The sequence below is a fragment of the Hyla sarda genome, unplaced genomic scaffold (assembly GCF_029499605.1).
Source record: "Hyla sarda isolate aHylSar1 unplaced genomic scaffold, aHylSar1.hap1 scaffold_350, whole genome shotgun sequence".
NCBI lineage: Eukaryota > Metazoa > Chordata > Amphibia > Anura > Hylidae > Hyla > Hyla sarda.
The window spans coordinates 224,149-242,784 of NW_026610262.1; the positions used below are offsets into that span (position 1 = coordinate 224,149).

Below are 18,636 nucleotides of genomic sequence, written 5' to 3' on the forward strand. Positions count from 1 at the left end.
AGCAGCAGCACCACCTTTTGTTTTTTGGCTGCAGCAGCAGCAAGGCCCACAGGGCTGGCTAGCTGGCTAGCCAGCAAGCAGGTAGCAATGAAAGTAGGAATCTTTCTTTTTAACCCTGTAAGGGGGTGGTGCACTGTACCCGAAGATACTGCCATATCGGGTCAATGCATAGGGCGACGGAAGCAAGCTTCGAAATCGGCCCCCGTTCTCAAAAATCCATTTAATATATGGTCCCCAGATAGGGGACGTATCAGATATTAAACTGATAAGAACAGATTTTTTTTTTTTTTTTTTTTTTTTTTTATCTAAAGCCGAGGAACGTGCTTTCGATTCACCCAAAGTGCAAGAAAAAGTGCAAACGTGTTACACTAAAAAAACGTGCACAAAGGATGCGGTCTATCGCAAGCCCTTCTCCGATAGGAGAGAGGCCCCCCAACAAACCTTACCCTTCGCCTCCGGACCAAAAGGTACCTGCGAGGTTCCAGGTTCAATGTCCCTTTTCGCCGAAGCTACTAGGGGACCACAAATGCTCCCGGCATCCCCCTTGGCGTTAGCCAAGGTATCTGCCCGCAGAGCCGATTACGGTAGGTACCCTGCTAAAGCAGAAGTACCCGGGGTGTTTGCAGGGAGGTGCGGAACCTAATGGCCACACACACCTCCCCTAGACCGCCAGGAGGGACACCCAGAAGGGCTACCGCATCCTGACAAATCCTGTGAACACACAACACGCAAAAAGTGACACAGTGAGACAAAAAAGAAATAAATAAGTGAATGTGTGCAGATATACTGCCCGGACATCCGGCCGGATCTATAAAAATTTCTCTGATCCTAGCCAGAAGGCCGGGAATCAAGAGGTGAGTGCCACAAGGTGAAGAGATTATGGTGCCCGTGCTTCAACTCAGTGAGTCTATTCTCCCAGTGAGTTTCGGCACCTCGGGGTCACCACTCCCCGAGGCACAAAAGTACCTCGGCTCTAGACCCTCTCAGCCTCATGGCGAGACCTGGAGGGAACAGGTCACATCGGGGCAGCCGTCGAGCTGATTCCTCAGAACCAGCCCCGGAAAGCCCTGGTACACCTGCATCCTCCATGCAGCACCCATCCCCACCAGCATGAAAACTGATAAGAACAGATACTACACTTGATCTTAGCCAAAAGGCCGAGAAGCGATAACCGTGAAAGGGGCGGGCCCAACAAGGTCCCCTTCATGGGCACTATCACTGCTTGCTGTCAGGGAGGCTGCCAGACAATTTTCCATGCACACTCTGGGCTGGGGGGCAGTCAACCACCAGTACACACAGCAGAACCTAAACCCATACCATTATTGCTAAGCAGCAAGACAGGGGCCCATTGCACTCCCACGGGGCCTTTTTAAATGCAATCCATAACCCGGATTTGCCAGGAACCCTTCTTACTCCTCCTACTTGCATGTGACACTGGGCTTAGGATCTGCATAGGAAACACACACACAAGCACACACCTACCTTTGTTGCCTGCAGATGCCTCCTTGGCTGTCCCCAAACGGTATCAAACCAACACCCACGGGAAGCTGTAAGCATAGAGGACATGCCTGCACCCCATTGGACTTACCTGTGTGGGTTAAATCCGGGTTATTTGACAACCTATGGCGGTGATGGTTCTGCTCAGGCAGAGCAGTGCTGATGCTCCTCATAAAGCTGTCGCTGCTGTGAAGGTTCTAGGTGACATCACAAATCCCTTTGGTTACATACACAACAAAGCTGGGTTGTTGTTGTTTACACTCTGCAAGGCCTGTGGAAGTGAGTGACATCATAGCACTGTAGTTCTGAGGGTTCAAGATGGATGCAACAATCTCCTGTTGCTTCTATGAAGGCCGTAATAGACGACATCACCAAACAGCTCCATAGTCACATACACAGCAAAGGAGAGATGTTGTTTACACCTAGTGATGTCAGTGGTATTGAGTGACATCACAGCACAGTGCTAAGGCTCCTGGGCCTGGACACAGCAGCGGCTGCAATATCTCAACGGAGAATACGTTTATATCTATGTGTGTGTGTGCGCATATATATATATATATATATATATATATATATATATATATATATATTTCTCCGCCGAAATCACTTTTAAACCCATTTCCACCTTTTTTTCCCTTCTCCTCCTCTTACTTTTTTTTCACGTTTTTTTACGTTTTTCTCCTTTTCGCCTCTTTTCTGGGCGTATTATTCTTCTTTTTCTTCTTTTTTTTCGTCTAATGCATACCCCATCAGTGCAGCAATGCTTATTCAATACCGCCAGCAGATGGAGACACTGGGGGATAATTTTCTAAGGATTTATACTGATTTTTCCTGTCTGAATTTGTCGCACAGAAAGTTGCAGGCCAAATATGTGTGACATTTCTGCGACTTTAGCTTCTAGAGCATTTTTACAACATTATACATAGGTGCTGAATACATAAAAAGCGACTGTTCAGCGACAGACAAGTCGCATCGGCTGAAAGTAGGCCAGAATGTCAGTCCATGTTGGAGCAGGTTTAGATACAGTCTAAAGCATAGATCTCAAAGTCTGTGCACAGAATTTAGCAAGGGCCTCGCACCTTCTGATGCATCAGGTAGGTGCACAATAGCATAGCCTAACCCTCTGTACTTTGGTCTATATTGATGCGGGACATAGACAGCCAGCTGATGACCAATCCATTAGTGCAATGGATGGCTGGAAGCATTTGTCTTTGCCTTTGCAATACCACAGAAGCAATGCATGGTCAATGTACAGCAATGACACACCTGTGTGAACAGCCAGGAGACCCCCCCCCCATGTTATGTTACATAGTTACATAGTTAGTACGGTCGAAAAAAGACATATGTCCATCACGTTCAACCAGGGAATTAAGGGGTAGGGGTGTGGCGCGATATTGGGGAAGGGATGAGATTTTATATTTCTTCATAAGCATTAATCTTATTTTGTCAATTAGGAACATTCAGCACCCACCCGCTATCAAGGCAGCTGCCTATCATGTCATGCCCTACCTGCACAGGTGTGCTGGCTACTCAAATGATCCAATTAAGGAGGCCATTTAGTCAGCAGCAGCAGAAGTCCTGTGCCTGGACGCTCCAACAGGGGCCAGACACAAGCAGAAGCAGAAGCAGCAGAAGCAGCAGCAGCACCACCTTTTGTTTTTTGGCTGCAGCAGCAGCAAGGCCCACAGGGCTGGCTAGCTGGCTAGCCAGCAAGCAGGTAGCAATGAAAGTAGGAATCTTTCTTTTTAACCCTGTAAGGGGGTGGTGCACTGTACCCGAAGATACTGCCATATCGGGTCAATGCATAGGGCGACGGAAGCAAGCTTCGAAATCGGCCCCCGTTCTCAAAAATCCATTTAATATATGGTCCCCAGATAGGGGACGTATCAGATATTAAACTGATAAGAACAGATACTACACTTGATCTTAGCCAAAAGGCCGAGAAGCGATAACCGTGAAAGGGGCGGGCCCAACAAGGTCCCCTTCATGGGCACTATCACTGCTTGCTGTCAGGGAGGCTGCCAGACAATTTTCCATGCACACTCTGGGCTGGGGGGCAGTCAACCACCAGTACACACAGCAGAACCTAAACCCATACCATTATTGCTAAGCAGCAAGACAGGGGCCCATTGCACTCCCACGGGGCCTTTTTAAATGCAATCCATAACCCGGATTTGCCAGGAACCCTTCTTACTCCTCCTACTTGCATGTGACACTGGGCTTAGGATCTGCATAGGAAACACACACACAAGCACACACCTACCTTTGTTGCCTGCAGATGCCTCCTTGGCTGTCCCCAAACGGTATCAAACCAACACCCACGGGAAGCTGTAAGCATAGAGGACATGCCTGCACCCCATTGGACTTACCTGTGTGGGTTAAATCCGGGTTATTTGACAACCTATGGCGGTGATGGTTCTGCTCAGGCAGAGCAGTGCTGATGCTCCTCATAAAGCTGTCGCTGCTGTGAAGGTTCTAGGTGACATCACAAATCCCTTTGGTTACATACACAACAAAGCTGGGTTGTTGTTGTTTACACTCTGCAAGGCCTGTGGAAGTGAGTGACATCATAGCACTGTAGTTCTGAGGGTTCAAGATGGATGCAACAATCTCCTGTTGCTTCTATGAAGGCCGTAATAGACGACATCACCAAACAGCTCCATAGTCACATACACAGCAAAGGAGAGATGTTGTTTACACCTAGTGATGTCAGTGGTATTGAGTGACATCACAGCACAGTGCTAAGGCTCCTGGGCCTGGACACAGCAGCGGCTGCAATATCTCAACGGAGAATACGTTTATATCTATGTGTGTGTGTGCGCATATATATATATATATATATATATATATATATATATATATATATTTCTCCGCCGAAATCACTTTTAAACCCATTTCCACCTTTTTTTCCCTTCTCCTCCTCTTACTTTTTTTTCACGTTTTTTTACGTTTTTCTCCTTTTCGCCTCTTTTCTGGGCGTATTATTCTTCTTTTTCTTCTTTTTTTTCGTCTAATGCATACCCCATCAGTGCAGCAATGCTTATTCAATACCGCCAGCAGATGGAGACACTGGGGGATAATTTTCTAAGGATTTATACTGATTTTTCCTGTCTGAATTTGTCGCACAGAAAGTTGCAGGCCAAATATGTGTGACATTTCTGCGACTTTAGCTTCTAGAGCATTTTTACAACATTATACATAGGTGCTGAATACATAAAAAGCGACTGTTCAGCGACAGACAAGTCGCATCAGCTGAAAGTAGGCCAGAATGTCAGTCCATGTTGGAGCAGGTTTAGATACAGTCTAAAGCATAGATCTCAAAGTCTGTGCACAGAATTTAGCAAGGGCCTCGCACCTTCTGATGCATCAGGTAGGTGCACAATAGCATAGCCTAACCCTCTGTACTTTGGTCTATATTGATGCGGGACATAGACAGCCAGCTGATGACCAATCCATTAGTGCAATGGATGGCTGGAAGCATTTGTCTTTGCCTTTGCAATACCACAGAAGCAATGCATGGTCAATGTACAGCAATGACACACCTGTGTGAACAGCCAGGAGACCCCCCCCCCATGTTATGTTACATAGTTACATAGTTAGTACGGTCGAAAAAAGACATATGTCCATCACGTTCAACCAGGGAATTAAGGGGTAGGGGTGTGGCGCGATATTGGGGAAGGGATGAGATTTTATATTTCTTCATAAGCATTAATCTTATTTTGTCAATTAGGAACATTCAGCACCCACCCGCTATCAAGGCAGCTGCCTATCATGTCATGCCCTACCTGCACAGGTGTGCTGGCTACTCAAATGATCCAATTAAGGAGGCCATTTAGTCAGCAGCAGCAGAAGTCCTGTGCCTGGACGCTCCAACAGGGGCCAGACACAAGCAGAAGCAGAAGCAGCAGAAGCAGCAGCAGCACCACCTTTTGTTTTTTGGCTGCAGCAGCAGCAAGGCCCACAGGGCTGGCTAGCTGGCTAGCCAGCAAGCAGGTAGCAATGAAAGTAGGAATCTTTCTTTTTAACCCTGTAAGGGGGTGGTGCACTGTACCCGAAGATACTGCCATATCGGGTCAATGCATAGGGCGACGGAAGCAAGCTTCGAAATCGGCCCCCGTTCTCAAAAATCCATTTAATATATGGTCCCCAGATAGGGGACGTATCAGATATTAAACTGATAAGAACAGATACTACACTTGATCTTAGCCAAAAGGCCGAGAAGCGATAACCGTGAAAGGGGCGGGCCCAACAAGGTCCCCTTCATGGGCACTATCACTGCTTGCTGTCAGGGAGGCTGCCAGACAATTTTCCATGCACACTCTGGGCTGGGGGGCAGTCAACCACCAGTACACACAGCAGAACCTAAACCCATACCATTATTGCTAAGCAGCAAGACAGGGGCCCATTGCACTCCCACGGGGCCTTTTTAAATGCAATCCATAACCCGGATTTGCCAGGAACCCTTCTTACTCCTCCTACTTGCATGTGACACTGGGCTTAGGATCTGCATAGGAAACACACACACAAGCACACACCTACCTTTGTTGCCTGCAGATGCCTCCTTGGCTGTCCCCAAACGGTATCAAACCAACACCCACGGGAAGCTGTAAGCATAGAGGACATGCCTGCACCCCATTGGACTTACCTGTGTGGGTTAAATCCGGGTTATTTGACAACCTATGGCGGTGATGGTTCTGCTCAGGCAGAGCAGTGCTGATGCTCCTCATAAAGCTGTCGCTGCTGTGAAGGTTCTAGGTGACATCACAAATCCCTTTGGTTACATACACAACAAAGCTGGGTTGTTGTTGTTTACACTCTGCAAGGCCTGTGGAAGTGAGTGACATCATAGCACTGTAGTTCTGAGGGTTCAAGATGGATGCAACAATCTCCTGTTGCTTCTATGAAGGCCGTAATAGACGACATCACCAAACAGCTCCATAGTCACATACACAGCAAAGGAGAGATGTTGTTTACACCTAGTGATGTCAGTGGTATTGAGTGACATCACAGCACAGTGCTAAGGCTCCTGGGCCTGGACACAGCAGCGGCTGCAATATCTCAACGGAGAATACGTTTATATCTATGTGTGTGTGTGCGCATATATATATATATATATATATATATATATATATATATATATTTCTCCGCCGAAATCACTTTTAAACCCATTTCCACCTTTTTTTCCCTTCTCCTCCTCTTACTTTTTTTTCACGTTTTTTTACGTTTTTCTCCTTTTCGCCTCTTTTCTGGGCGTATTATTCTTCTTTTTCTTCTTTTTTTTCGTCTAATGCATACCCCATCAGTGCAGCAATGCTTATTCAATACCGCCAGCAGATGGAGACACTGGGGGATAATTTTCTAAGGATTTATACTGATTTTTCCTGTCTGAATTTGTCGCACAGAAAGTTGCAGGCCAAATATGTGTGACATTTCTGCGACTTTAGCTTCTAGAGCATTTTTACAACATTATACATAGGTGCTGAATACATAAAAAGCGACTGTTCAGCGACAGACAAGTCGCATCGGCTGAAAGTAGGCCAGAATGTCAGTCCATGTTGGAGCAGGTTTAGATACAGTCTAAAGCATAGATCTCAAAGTCTGTGCACAGAATTTAGCAAGGGCCTCGCACCTTCTGATGCATCAGGTAGGTGCACAATAGCATAGCCTAACCCTCTGTACTTTGGTCTATATTGATGCGGGACATAGACAGCCAGCTGATGACCAATCCATTAGTGCAATGGATGGCTGGAAGCATTTGTCTTTGCCTTTGCAATACCACAGAAGCAATGCATGGTCAATGTACAGCAATGACACACCTGTGTGAACAGCCAGGAGACCCCCCCCCCATGTTATGTTACATAGTTACATAGTTAGTACGGTCGAAAAAAGACATATGTCCATCACGTTCAACCAGGGAATTAAGGGGTAGGGGTGTGGCGCGATATTGGGGAAGGGATGAGATTTTATATTTCTTCATAAGCATTAATCTTATTTTGTCAATTAGGAACATTCAGCACCCACCCGCTATCAAGGCAGCTGCCTATCATGTCATGCCCTACCTGCACAGGTGTGCTGGCTACTCAAATGATCCAATTAAGGAGGCCATTTAGTCAGCAGCAGCAGAAGTCCTGTGCCTGGACGCTCCAACAGGGGCCAGACACAAGCAGAAGCAGAAGCAGCAGAAGCAGCAGCAGCACCACCTTTTGTTTTTTGGCTGCAGCAGCAGCAAGGCCCACAGGGCTGGCTAGCTGGCTAGCCAGCAAGCAGGTAGCAATGAAAGTAGGAATCTTTCTTTTTAACCCTGTAAGGGGGTGGTGCACTGTACCCGAAGATACTGCCATATCGGGTCAATGCATAGGGCGACGGAAGCAAGCTTCGAAATCGGCCCCCGTTCTCAAAAATCCATTTAATATATGGTCCCCAGATAGGGGACGTATCAGATATTAAACTGATAAGAACAGATACTACACTTGATCTTAGCCAAAAGGCCGAGAAGCGATAACCGTGAAAGGGGCGGGCCCAACAAGGTCCCCTTCATGGGCACTATCACTGCTTGCTGTCAGGGAGGCTGCCAGACAATTTTCCATGCACACTCTGGGCTGGGGGGCAGTCAACCACCAGTACACACAGCAGAACCTAAACCCATACCATTATTGCTAAGCAGCAAGACAGGGGCCCATTGCACTCCCACGGGGCCTTTTTAAATGCAATCCATAACCCGGATTTGCCAGGAACCCTTCTTACTCCTCCTACTTGCATGTGACACTGGGCTTAGGATCTGCATAGGAAACACACACACAAGCACACACCTACCTTTGTTGCCTGCAGATGCCTCCTTGGCTGTCCCCAAACGGTATCAAACCAACACCCACGGGAAGCTGTAAGCATAGAGGACATGCCTGCACCCCATTGGACTTACCTGTGTGGGTTAAATCCGGGTTATTTGACAACCTATGGCGGTGATGGTTCTGCTCAGGCAGAGCAGTGCTGATGCTCCTCATAAAGCTGTCGCTGCTGTGAAGGTTCTAGGTGACATCACAAATCCCTTTGGTTACATACACAACAAAGCTGGGTTGTTGTTGTTTACACTCTGCAAGGCCTGTGGAAGTGAGTGACATCATAGCACTGTAGTTCTGAGGGTTCAAGATGGATGCAACAATCTCCTGTTGCTTCTATGAAGGCCGTAATAGACGACATCACCAAACAGCTCCATAGTCACATACACAGCAAAGGAGAGATGTTGTTTACACCTAGTGATGTCAGTGGTATTGAGTGACATCACAGCACAGTGCTAAGGCTCCTGGGCCTGGACACAGCAGCGGCTGCAATATCTCAACGGAGAATACGTTTATATCTATGTGTGTGTGTGCGCATATATATATATATATATATATATATATATATATATATATATTTCTCCGCCGAAATCACTTTTAAACCCATTTCCACCTTTTTTTCCCTTCTCCTCCTCTTACTTTTTTTTCACGTTTTTTTACGTTTTTCTCCTTTTCGCCTCTTTTCTGGGCGTATTATTCTTCTTTTTCTTCTTTTTTTTCGTCTAATGCATACCCCATCAGTGCAGCAATGCTTATTCAATACCGCCAGCAGATGGAGACACTGGGGGATAATTTTCTAAGGATTTATACTGATTTTTCCTGTCTGAATTTGTCGCACAGAAAGTTGCAGGCCAAATATGTGTGACATTTCTGCGACTTTAGCTTCTAGAGCATTTTTACAACATTATACATAGGTGCTGAATACATAAAAAGCGACTGTTCAGCGACAGACAAGTCGCATCAGCTGAAAGTAGGCCAGAATGTCAGTCCATGTTGGAGCAGGTTTAGATACAGTCTAAAGCATAGATCTCAAAGTCTGTGCACAGAATTTAGCAAGGGCCTCGCACCTTCTGATGCATCAGGTAGGTGCACAATAGCATAGCCTAACCCTCTGTACTTTGGTCTATATTGATGCGGGACATAGACAGCCAGCTGATGACCAATCCATTAGTGCAATGGATGGCTGGAAGCATTTGTCTTTGCCTTTGCAATACCACAGAAGCAATGCATGGTCAATGTACAGCAATGACACACCTGTGTGAACAGCCAGGAGACCCCCCCCCCATGTTATGTTACATAGTTACATAGTTAGTACGGTCGAAAAAAGACATATGTCCATCACGTTCAACCAGGGAATTAAGGGGTAGGGGTGTGGCGCGATATTGGGGAAGGGATGAGATTTTATATTTCTTCATAAGCATTAATCTTATTTTGTCAATTAGGAACATTCAGCACCCACCCGCTATCAAGGCAGCTGCCTATCATGTCATGCCCTACCTGCACAGGTGTGCTGGCTACTCAAATGATCCAATTAAGGAGGCCATTTAGTCAGCAGCAGCAGAAGTCCTGTGCCTGGACGCTCCAACAGGGGCCAGACACAAGCAGAAGCAGAAGCAGCAGAAGCAGCAGCAGCACCACCTTTTGTTTTTTGGCTGCAGCAGCAGCAAGGCCCACAGGGCTGGCTAGCTGGCTAGCCAGCAAGCAGGTAGCAATGAAAGTAGGAATCTTTCTTTTTAACCCTGTAAGGGGGTGGTGCACTGTACCCGAAGATACTGCCATATCGGGTCAATGCATAGGGCGACGGAAGCAAGCTTCGAAATCGGCCCCCGTTCTCAAAAATCCATTTAATATATGGTCCCCAGATAGGGGACGTATCAGATATTAAACTGATAAGAACAGATACTACACTTGATCTTAGCCAAAAGGCCGAGAAGCGATAACCGTGAAAGGGGCGGGCCCAACAAGGTCCCCTTCATGGGCACTATCACTGCTTGCTGTCAGGGAGGCTGCCAGACAATTTTCCATGCACACTCTGGGCTGGGGGGCAGTCAACCACCAGTACACACAGCAGAACCTAAACCCATACCATTATTGCTAAGCAGCAAGACAGGGGCCCATTGCACTCCCACGGGGCCTTTTTAAATGCAATCCATAACCCGGATTTGCCAGGAACCCTTCTTACTCCTCCTACTTGCATGTGACACTGGGCTTAGGATCTGCATAGGAAACACACACACAAGCACACACCTACCTTTGTTGCCTGCAGATGCCTCCTTGGCTGTCCCCAAACGGTATCAAACCAACACCCACGGGAAGCTGTAAGCATAGAGGACATGCCTGCACCCCATTGGACTTACCTGTGTGGGTTAAATCCGGGTTATTTGACAACCTATGGCGGTGATGGTTCTGCTCAGGCAGAGCAGTGCTGATGCTCCTCATAAAGCTGTCGCTGCTGTGAAGGTTCTAGGTGACATCACAAATCCCTTTGGTTACATACACAACAAAGCTGGGTTGTTGTTGTTTACACTCTGCAAGGCCTGTGGAAGTGAGTGACATCATAGCACTGTAGTTCTGAGGGTTCAAGATGGATGCAACAATCTCCTGTTGCTTCTATGAAGGCCGTAATAGACGACATCACCAAACAGCTCCATAGTCACATACACAGCAAAGGAGAGATGTTGTTTACACCTAGTGATGTCAGTGGTATTGAGTGACATCACAGCACAGTGCTAAGGCTCCTGGGCCTGGACACAGCAGCGGCTGCAATATCTCAACGGAGAATACGTTTATATCTATGTGTGTGTGTGCGCATATATATATATATATATATATATATATATATATATATATATATATATTTCTCCGCCGAAATCACTTTTAAACCCATTTCCACCTTTTTTTCCCTTCTCCTCCTCTTACTTTTTTTTCACGTTTTTTTACGTTTTTCTCCTTTTCGCCTCTTTTCTGGGCGTATTATTCTTCTTTTTCTTCTTTTTTTTCGTCTAATGCATACCCCATCAGTGCAGCAATGCTTATTCAATACCGCCAGCAGATGGAGACACTGGGGGATAATTTTCTAAGGATTTATACTGATTTTTCCTGTCTGAATTTGTCGCACAGAAAGTTGCAGGCCAAATATGTGTGACATTTCTGCGACTTTAGCTTCTAGAGCATTTTTACAACATTATACATAGGTGCTGAATACATAAAAAGCGACTGTTCAGCGACAGACAAGTCGCATCAGCTGAAAGTAGGCCAGAATGTCAGTCCATGTTGGAGCAGGTTTAGATACAGTCTAAAGCATAGATCTCAAAGTCTGTGCACAGAATTTAGCAAGGGCCTCGCACCTTCTGATGCATCAGGTAGGTGCACAATAGCATAGCCTAACCCTCTGTACTTTGGTCTATATTGATGCGGGACATAGACAGCCAGCTGATGACCAATCCATTAGTGCAATGGATGGCTGGAAGCATTTGTCTTTGCCTTTGCAATACCACAGAAGCAATGCATGGTCAATGTACAGCAATGACACACCTGTGTGAACAGCCAGGAGACCCCCCCCCCATGTTATGTTACATAGTTACATAGTTAGTACGGTCGAAAAAAGACATATGTCCATCACGTTCAACCAGGGAATTAAGGGGTAGGGGTGTGGCGCGATATTGGGGAAGGGATGAGATTTTATATTTCTTCATAAGCATTAATCTTATTTTGTCAATTAGGAACATTCAGCACCCACCCGCTATCAAGGCAGCTGCCTATCATGTCATGCCCTACCTGCACAGGTGTGCTGGCTACTCAAATGATCCAATTAAGGAGGCCATTTAGTCAGCAGCAGCAGAAGTCCTGTGCCTGGACGCTCCAACAGGGGCCAGACACAAGCAGAAGCAGAAGCAGCAGAAGCAGCAGCAGCACCACCTTTTGTTTTTTGGCTGCAGCAGCAGCAAGGCCCACAGGGCTGGCTAGCTGGCTAGCCAGCAAGCAGGTAGCAATGAAAGTAGGAATCTTTCTTTTTAACCCTGTAAGGGGGTGGTGCACTGTACCCGAAGATACTGCCATATCGGGTCAATGCATAGGGCGACGGAAGCAAGCTTCGAAATCGGCCCCCGTTCTCAAAAATCCATTTAATATATGGTCCCCAGATAGGGGACGTATCAGATATTAAACTGATAAGAACAGATACTACACTTGATCTTAGCCAAAAGGCCGAGAAGCGATAACCGTGAAAGGGGCGGGCCCAACAAGGTCCCCTTCATGGGCACTATCACTGCTTGCTGTCAGGGAGGCTGCCAGACAATTTTCCATGCACACTCTGGGCTGGGGGGCAGTCAACCACCAGTACACACAGCAGAACCTAAACCCATACCATTATTGCTAAGCAGCAAGACAGGGGCCCATTGCACTCCCACGGGGCCTTTTTAAATGCAATCCATAACCCGGATTTGCCAGGAACCCTTCTTACTCCTCCTACTTGCATGTGACACTGGGCTTAGGATCTGCATAGGAAACACACACACAAGCACACACCTACCTTTGTTGCCTGCAGATGCCTCCTTGGCTGTCCCCAAACGGTATCAAACCAACACCCACGGGAAGCTGTAAGCATAGAGGACATGCCTGCACCCCATTGGACTTACCTGTGTGGGTTAAATCCGGGTTATTTGACAACCTATGGCGGTGATGGTTCTGCTCAGGCAGAGCAGTGCTGATGCTCCTCATAAAGCTGTCGCTGCTGTGAAGGTTCTAGGTGACATCACAAATCCCTTTGGTTACATACACAACAAAGCTGGGTTGTTGTTGTTTACACTCTGCAAGGCCTGTGGAAGTGAGTGACATCATAGCACTGTAGTTCTGAGGGTTCAAGATGGATGCAACAATCTCCTGTTGCTTCTATGAAGGCCGTAATAGACGACATCACCAAACAGCTCCATAGTCACATACACAGCAAAGGAGAGATGTTGTTTACACCTAGTGATGTCAGTGGTATTGAGTGACATCACAGCACAGTGCTAAGGCTCCTGGGCCTGGACACAGCAGCGGCTGCAATATCTCAACGGAGAATACGTTTATATCTATGTGTGTGTGTGCGCATATATATATATATATATATATATATATATATATATATATATATATTTCTCCGCCGAAATCACTTTTAAACCCATTTCCACCTTTTTTTCCCTTCTCCTCCTCTTACTTTTTTTTCACGTTTTTTTACGTTTTTCTCCTTTTCGCCTCTTTTCTGGGCGTATTATTCTTCTTTTTCTTCTTTTTTTTCGTCTAATGCATACCCCATCAGTGCAGCAATGCTTATTCAATACCGCCAGCAGATGGAGACACTGGGGGATAATTTTCTAAGGATTTATACTGATTTTTCCTGTCTGAATTTGTCGCACAGAAAGTTGCAGGCCAAATATGTGTGACATTTCTGCGACTTTAGCTTCTAGAGCATTTTTACAACATTATACATAGGTGCTGAATACATAAAAAGCGACTGTTCAGCGACAGACAAGTCGCATCGGCTGAAAGTAGGCCAGAATGTCAGTCCATGTTGGAGCAGGTTTAGATACAGTCTAAAGCATAGATCTCAAAGTCTGTGCACAGAATTTAGCAAGGGCCTCGCACCTTCTGATGCATCAGGTAGGTGCACAATAGCATAGCCTAACCCTCTGTACTTTGGTCTATATTGATGCGGGACATAGACAGCCAGCTGATGACCAATCCATTAGTGCAATGGATGGCTGGAAGCATTTGTCTTTGCCTTTGCAATACCACAGAAGCAATGCATGGTCAATGTACAGCAATGACACACCTGTGTGAACAGCCAGGAGACCCCCCCCCCATGTTATGTTACATAGTTACATAGTTAGTACGGTCGAAAAAAGACATATGTCCATCACGTTCAACCAGGGAATTAAGGGGTAGGGGTGTGGCGCGATATTGGGGAAGGGATGAGATTTTATATTTCTTCATAAGCATTAATCTTATTTTGTCAATTAGGAACATTCAGCACCCACCCGCTATCAAGGCAGCTGCCTATCATGTCATGCCCTACCTGCACAGGTGTGCTGGCTACTCAAATGATCCAATTAAGGAGGCCATTTAGTCAGCAGCAGCAGAAGTCCTGTGCCTGGACGCTCCAACAGGGGCCAGACACAAGCAGAAGCAGAAGCAGCAGAAGCAGCAGCAGCACCACCTTTTGTTTTTTGGCTGCAGCAGCAGCAAGGCCCACAGGGCTGGCTAGCTGGCTAGCCAGCAAGCAGGTAGCAATGAAAGTAGGAATCTTTCTTTTTAACCCTGTAAGGGGGTGGTGCACTGTACCCGAAGATACTGCCATATCGGGTCAATGCATAGGGCGACGGAAGCAAGCTTCGAAATCGGCCCCCGTTCTCAAAAATCCATTTAATATATGGTCCCCAGATAGGGGACGTATCAGATATTAAACTGATAAGAACAGATACTACACTTGATCTTAGCCAAAAGGCCGAGAAGCGATAACCGTGAAAGGGGCGGGCCCAACAAGGTCCCCTTCATGGGCACTATCACTGCTTGCTGTCAGGGAGGCTGCCAGACAATTTTCCATGCACACTCTGGGCTGGGGGGCAGTCAACCACCAGTACACACAGCAGAACCTAAACCCATACCATTATTGCTAAGCAGCAAGACAGGGGCCCATTGCACTCCCACGGGGCCTTTTTAAATGCAATCCATAACCCGGATTTGCCAGGAACCCTTCTTACTCCTCCTACTTGCATGTGACACTGGGCTTAGGATCTGCATAGGAAACACACACACAAGCACACACCTACCTTTGTTGCCTGCAGATGCCTCCTTGGCTGTCCCCAAACGGTATCAAACCAACACCCACGGGAAGCTGTAAGCATAGAGGACATGCCTGCACCCCATTGGACTTACCTGTGTGGGTTAAATCCGGGTTATTTGACAACCTATGGCGGTGATGGTTCTGCTCAGGCAGAGCAGTGCTGATGCTCCTCATAAAGCTGTCGCTGCTGTGAAGGTTCTAGGTGACATCACAAATCCCTTTGGTTACATACACAACAAAGCTGGGTTGTTGTTGTTTACACTCTGCAAGGCCTGTGGAAGTGAGTGACATCATAGCACTGTAGTTCTGAGGGTTCAAGATGGATGCAACAATCTCCTGTTGCTTCTATGAAGGCCGTAATAGACGACATCACCAAACAGCTCCATAGTCACATACACAGCAAAGGAGAGATGTTGTTTACACCTAGTGATGTCAGTGGTATTGAGTGACATCACAGCACAGTGCTAAGGCTCCTGGGCCTGGACACAGCAGCGGCTGCAATATCTCAACGGAGAATACGTTTATATCTATGTGTGTGTGTGCGCATATATATATATATATATATATATATATATATATATATATATATATTTCTCCGCCGAAATCACTTTTAAACCCATTTCCACCTTTTTTTCCCTTCTCCTCCTCTTACTTTTTTTTCACGTTTTTTTACGTTTTTCTCCTTTTCGCCTCTTTTCTGGGCGTATTATTCTTCTTTTTCTTCTTTTTTTTCGTCTAATGCATACCCCATCAGTGCAGCAATGCTTATTCAATACCGCCAGCAGATGGAGACACTGGGGGATAATTTTCTAAGGATTTATACTGATTTTTCCTGTCTGAATTTGTCGCACAGAAAGTTGCAGGCCAAATATGTGTGACATTTCTGCGACTTTAGCTTCTAGAGCATTTTTACAACATTATACATAGGTGCTGAATACATAAAAAGCGACTGTTCAGCGACAGACAAGTCGCATCAGCTGAAAGTAGGCCAGAATGTCAGTCCATGTTGGAGCAGGTTTAGATACAGTCTAAAGCATAGATCTCAAAGTCTGTGCACAGAATTTAGCAAGGGCCTCGCACCTTCTGATGCATCAGGTAGGTGCACAATAGCATAGCCTAACCCTCTGTACTTTGGTCTATATTGATGCGGGACATAGACAGCCAGCTGATGACCAATCCATTAGTGCAATGGATGGCTGGAAGCATTTGTCTTTGCCTTTGCAATACCACAGAAGCAATGCATGGTCAATGTACAGCAATGACACACCTGTGTGAACAGCCAGGAGACCCCCCCCCCATGTTATGTTACATAGTTACATAGTTAGTACGGTCGAAAAAAGACATATGTCCATCACGTTCAACCAGGGAATTAAGGGGTAGGGGTGTGGCGCGATATTGGGGAAGGGATGAGATTTTATATTTCTTCATAAGCATTAATCTTATTTTGTCAATTAGGAACATTCAGCACCCACCCGCTATCAAGGCAGCTGCCTATCATGTCATGCCCTACCTGCACAGGTGTGCTGGCTACTCAAATGATCCAATTAAGGAGGCCATTTAGTCAGCAGCAGCAGAAGTCCTGTGCCTGGACGCTCCAACAGGGGCCAGACACAAGCAGAAGCAGAAGCAGCAGAAGCAGCAGCAGCACCACCTTTTGTTTTTTGGCTGCAGCAGCAGCAAGGCCCACAGGGCTGGCTAGCTGGCTAGCCAGCAAGCAGGTAGCAATGAAAGTAGGAATCTTTCTTTTTAACCCTGTAAGGGGGTGGTGCACTGTACCCGAAGATACTGCCATATCGGGTCAATGCATAGGGCGACGGAAGCAAGCTTCGAAATCGGCCCCCGTTCTCAAAAATCCATTTAATATATGGTCCCCAGATAGGGGACGTATCAGATATTAAACTGATAAGAACAGATACTACACTTGATCTTAGCCAAAAGGCCGAGAAGCGATAACCGTGAAAGGGGCGGGCCCAACAAGGTCCCCTTCATGGGCACTATCACTGCTTGCTGTCAGGGAGGCTGCCAGACAATTTTCCATGCACACTCTGGGCTGGGGGGCAGTCAACCACCAGTACACACAGCAGAACCTAAACCCATACCATTATTGCTAAGCAGCAAGACAGGGGCCCATTGCACTCCCACGGGGCCTTTTTAAATGCAATCCATAACCCGGATTTGCCAGGAACCCTTCTTACTCCTCCTACTTGCATGTGACACTGGGCTTAGGATCTGCATAGGAAACACACACACAAGCACACACCTACCTTTGTTGCCTGCAGATGCCTCCTTGGCTGTCCCCAAACGGTATCAAACCAACACCCACGGGAAGCTGTAAGCATAGAGGACATGCCTGCACCCCATTGGACTTACCTGTGTGGGTTAAATCCGGGTTATTTGACAACCTATGGCGGTGATGGTTCTGCTCAGGCAGAGCAGTGCTGATGCTCCTCATAAAGCTGTCGCTGCTGTGAAGGTTCTAGGTGACATCACAAATCCCTTTGGTTACATACACAACAAAGCTGGGTTGTTGTTGTTTACACTCTGCAAGGCCTGTGGAAGTGAGTGACATCATAGCACTGTAGTTCTGAGGGTTCAAGATGGATGCAACAATCTCCTGTTGCTTCTATGAAGGCCGTAATAGACGACATCACCAAACAGCTCCATAGTCACATACACAGCAAAGGAGAGATGTTGTTTACACCTAGTGATGTCAGTGGTATTGAGTGACATCACAGCACAGTGCTAAGGCTCCTGGGCCTGGACACAGCAGCGGCTGCAATATCTCAACGGAGAATACGTTTATATCTATGTGTGTGTGTGCGCATATATATATATATATATATATATATATATATATATATATATATTTCTCCGCCGAAATCACTTTTAAACCCATTTCCACCTTTTTTTCCCTTCTCCTCCTCTTACTTTTTTTTCACGTTTTTTTACGTTTTTCTCCTTTTCGCCTCTTTTCTGGGCGTATTATTCTTCTTTTTCTTCTTTTTTTTCGTCTAATGCATACCCCATCAGTGCAGCAATGCTTATTCAATACCGCCAGCAGATGGAGACACTGGGGGATAATTTTCTAAGGATTTATACTGATTTTTCCTGTCTGAATTTGTCGCACAGAAAGTTGCAGGCCAAATATGTGTGACATTTCTGCGACTTTAGCTTCTAGAGCATTTTTACAACATTATACATAGGTGCTGAATACATAAAAAGCGACTGTTCAGCGACAGACAAGTCGCATCGGCTGAAAGTAGGCCAGAATGTCAGTCCATGTTGGAGCAGGTTTAGATACAGTCTAAAGCATAGATCTCAAAGTCTGTGCACAGAATTTAGCAAGGGCCTCGCACCTTCTGATGCATCAGGTAGGTGCACAATAGCATAGCCTAACCCTCTGTACTTTGGTCTATATTGATGCGGGACATAGACAGCCAGCTGATGACCAATCCATTAGTGCAATGGATGGCTGGAAGC

General features: G+C 46.3%; 8 non-coding genes and 1 pseudogene across 8 annotated transcripts; all 9 read right to left on the minus strand.

Annotated features, from left to right (window-relative positions):
* Window positions 1-123: 123 nt before the first annotated feature.
* Window positions 124-316, minus strand: LOC130331478 (U2 spliceosomal RNA). The gene has a single exon (XR_008874378.1). It is a non-coding gene; the product is annotated as a U2 spliceosomal RNA (small nuclear RNA).
* Window positions 317-1,009: 693 nt separating this feature from the next.
* LOC130331480 (U2 spliceosomal RNA) lies at window positions 1,010-1,169 on the minus strand (annotated as a pseudogene).
* A 2,087-nt stretch (window positions 1,170-3,256) lies between these two features.
* LOC130331422 (U2 spliceosomal RNA) lies at window positions 3,257-3,447 on the minus strand. The gene has a single exon (XR_008874330.1). It is a non-coding gene; the product is annotated as a U2 spliceosomal RNA (small nuclear RNA).
* Window positions 3,448-5,532: 2,085 nt separating this feature from the next.
* LOC130331423 (U2 spliceosomal RNA) lies at window positions 5,533-5,723 on the minus strand. The gene has a single exon (XR_008874331.1). It is a non-coding gene; the product is annotated as a U2 spliceosomal RNA (small nuclear RNA).
* Window positions 5,724-7,806: 2,083 nt separating this feature from the next.
* LOC130331424 (U2 spliceosomal RNA) lies at window positions 7,807-7,997 on the minus strand. The gene has a single exon (XR_008874332.1). It is a non-coding gene; the product is annotated as a U2 spliceosomal RNA (small nuclear RNA).
* Window positions 7,998-10,080: 2,083 nt separating this feature from the next.
* On the minus strand, window positions 10,081-10,271 carry LOC130331426 (U2 spliceosomal RNA). The gene has a single exon (XR_008874333.1). It is a non-coding gene; the product is annotated as a U2 spliceosomal RNA (small nuclear RNA).
* Window positions 10,272-12,360: 2,089 nt separating this feature from the next.
* LOC130331428 (U2 spliceosomal RNA) lies at window positions 12,361-12,551 on the minus strand. The gene has a single exon (XR_008874335.1). It is a non-coding gene; the product is annotated as a U2 spliceosomal RNA (small nuclear RNA).
* Window positions 12,552-14,638: 2,087 nt separating this feature from the next.
* LOC130331429 (U2 spliceosomal RNA) lies at window positions 14,639-14,829 on the minus strand. Its single transcript, XR_008874336.1, has one exon. It is a non-coding gene; the product is annotated as a U2 spliceosomal RNA (small nuclear RNA).
* Window positions 14,830-16,916: 2,087 nt separating this feature from the next.
* On the minus strand, window positions 16,917-17,107 carry LOC130331430 (U2 spliceosomal RNA). The gene has a single exon (XR_008874337.1). It is a non-coding gene; the product is annotated as a U2 spliceosomal RNA (small nuclear RNA).
* Between the last annotated feature and the right edge of the window lie 1,529 nt (window positions 17,108-18,636).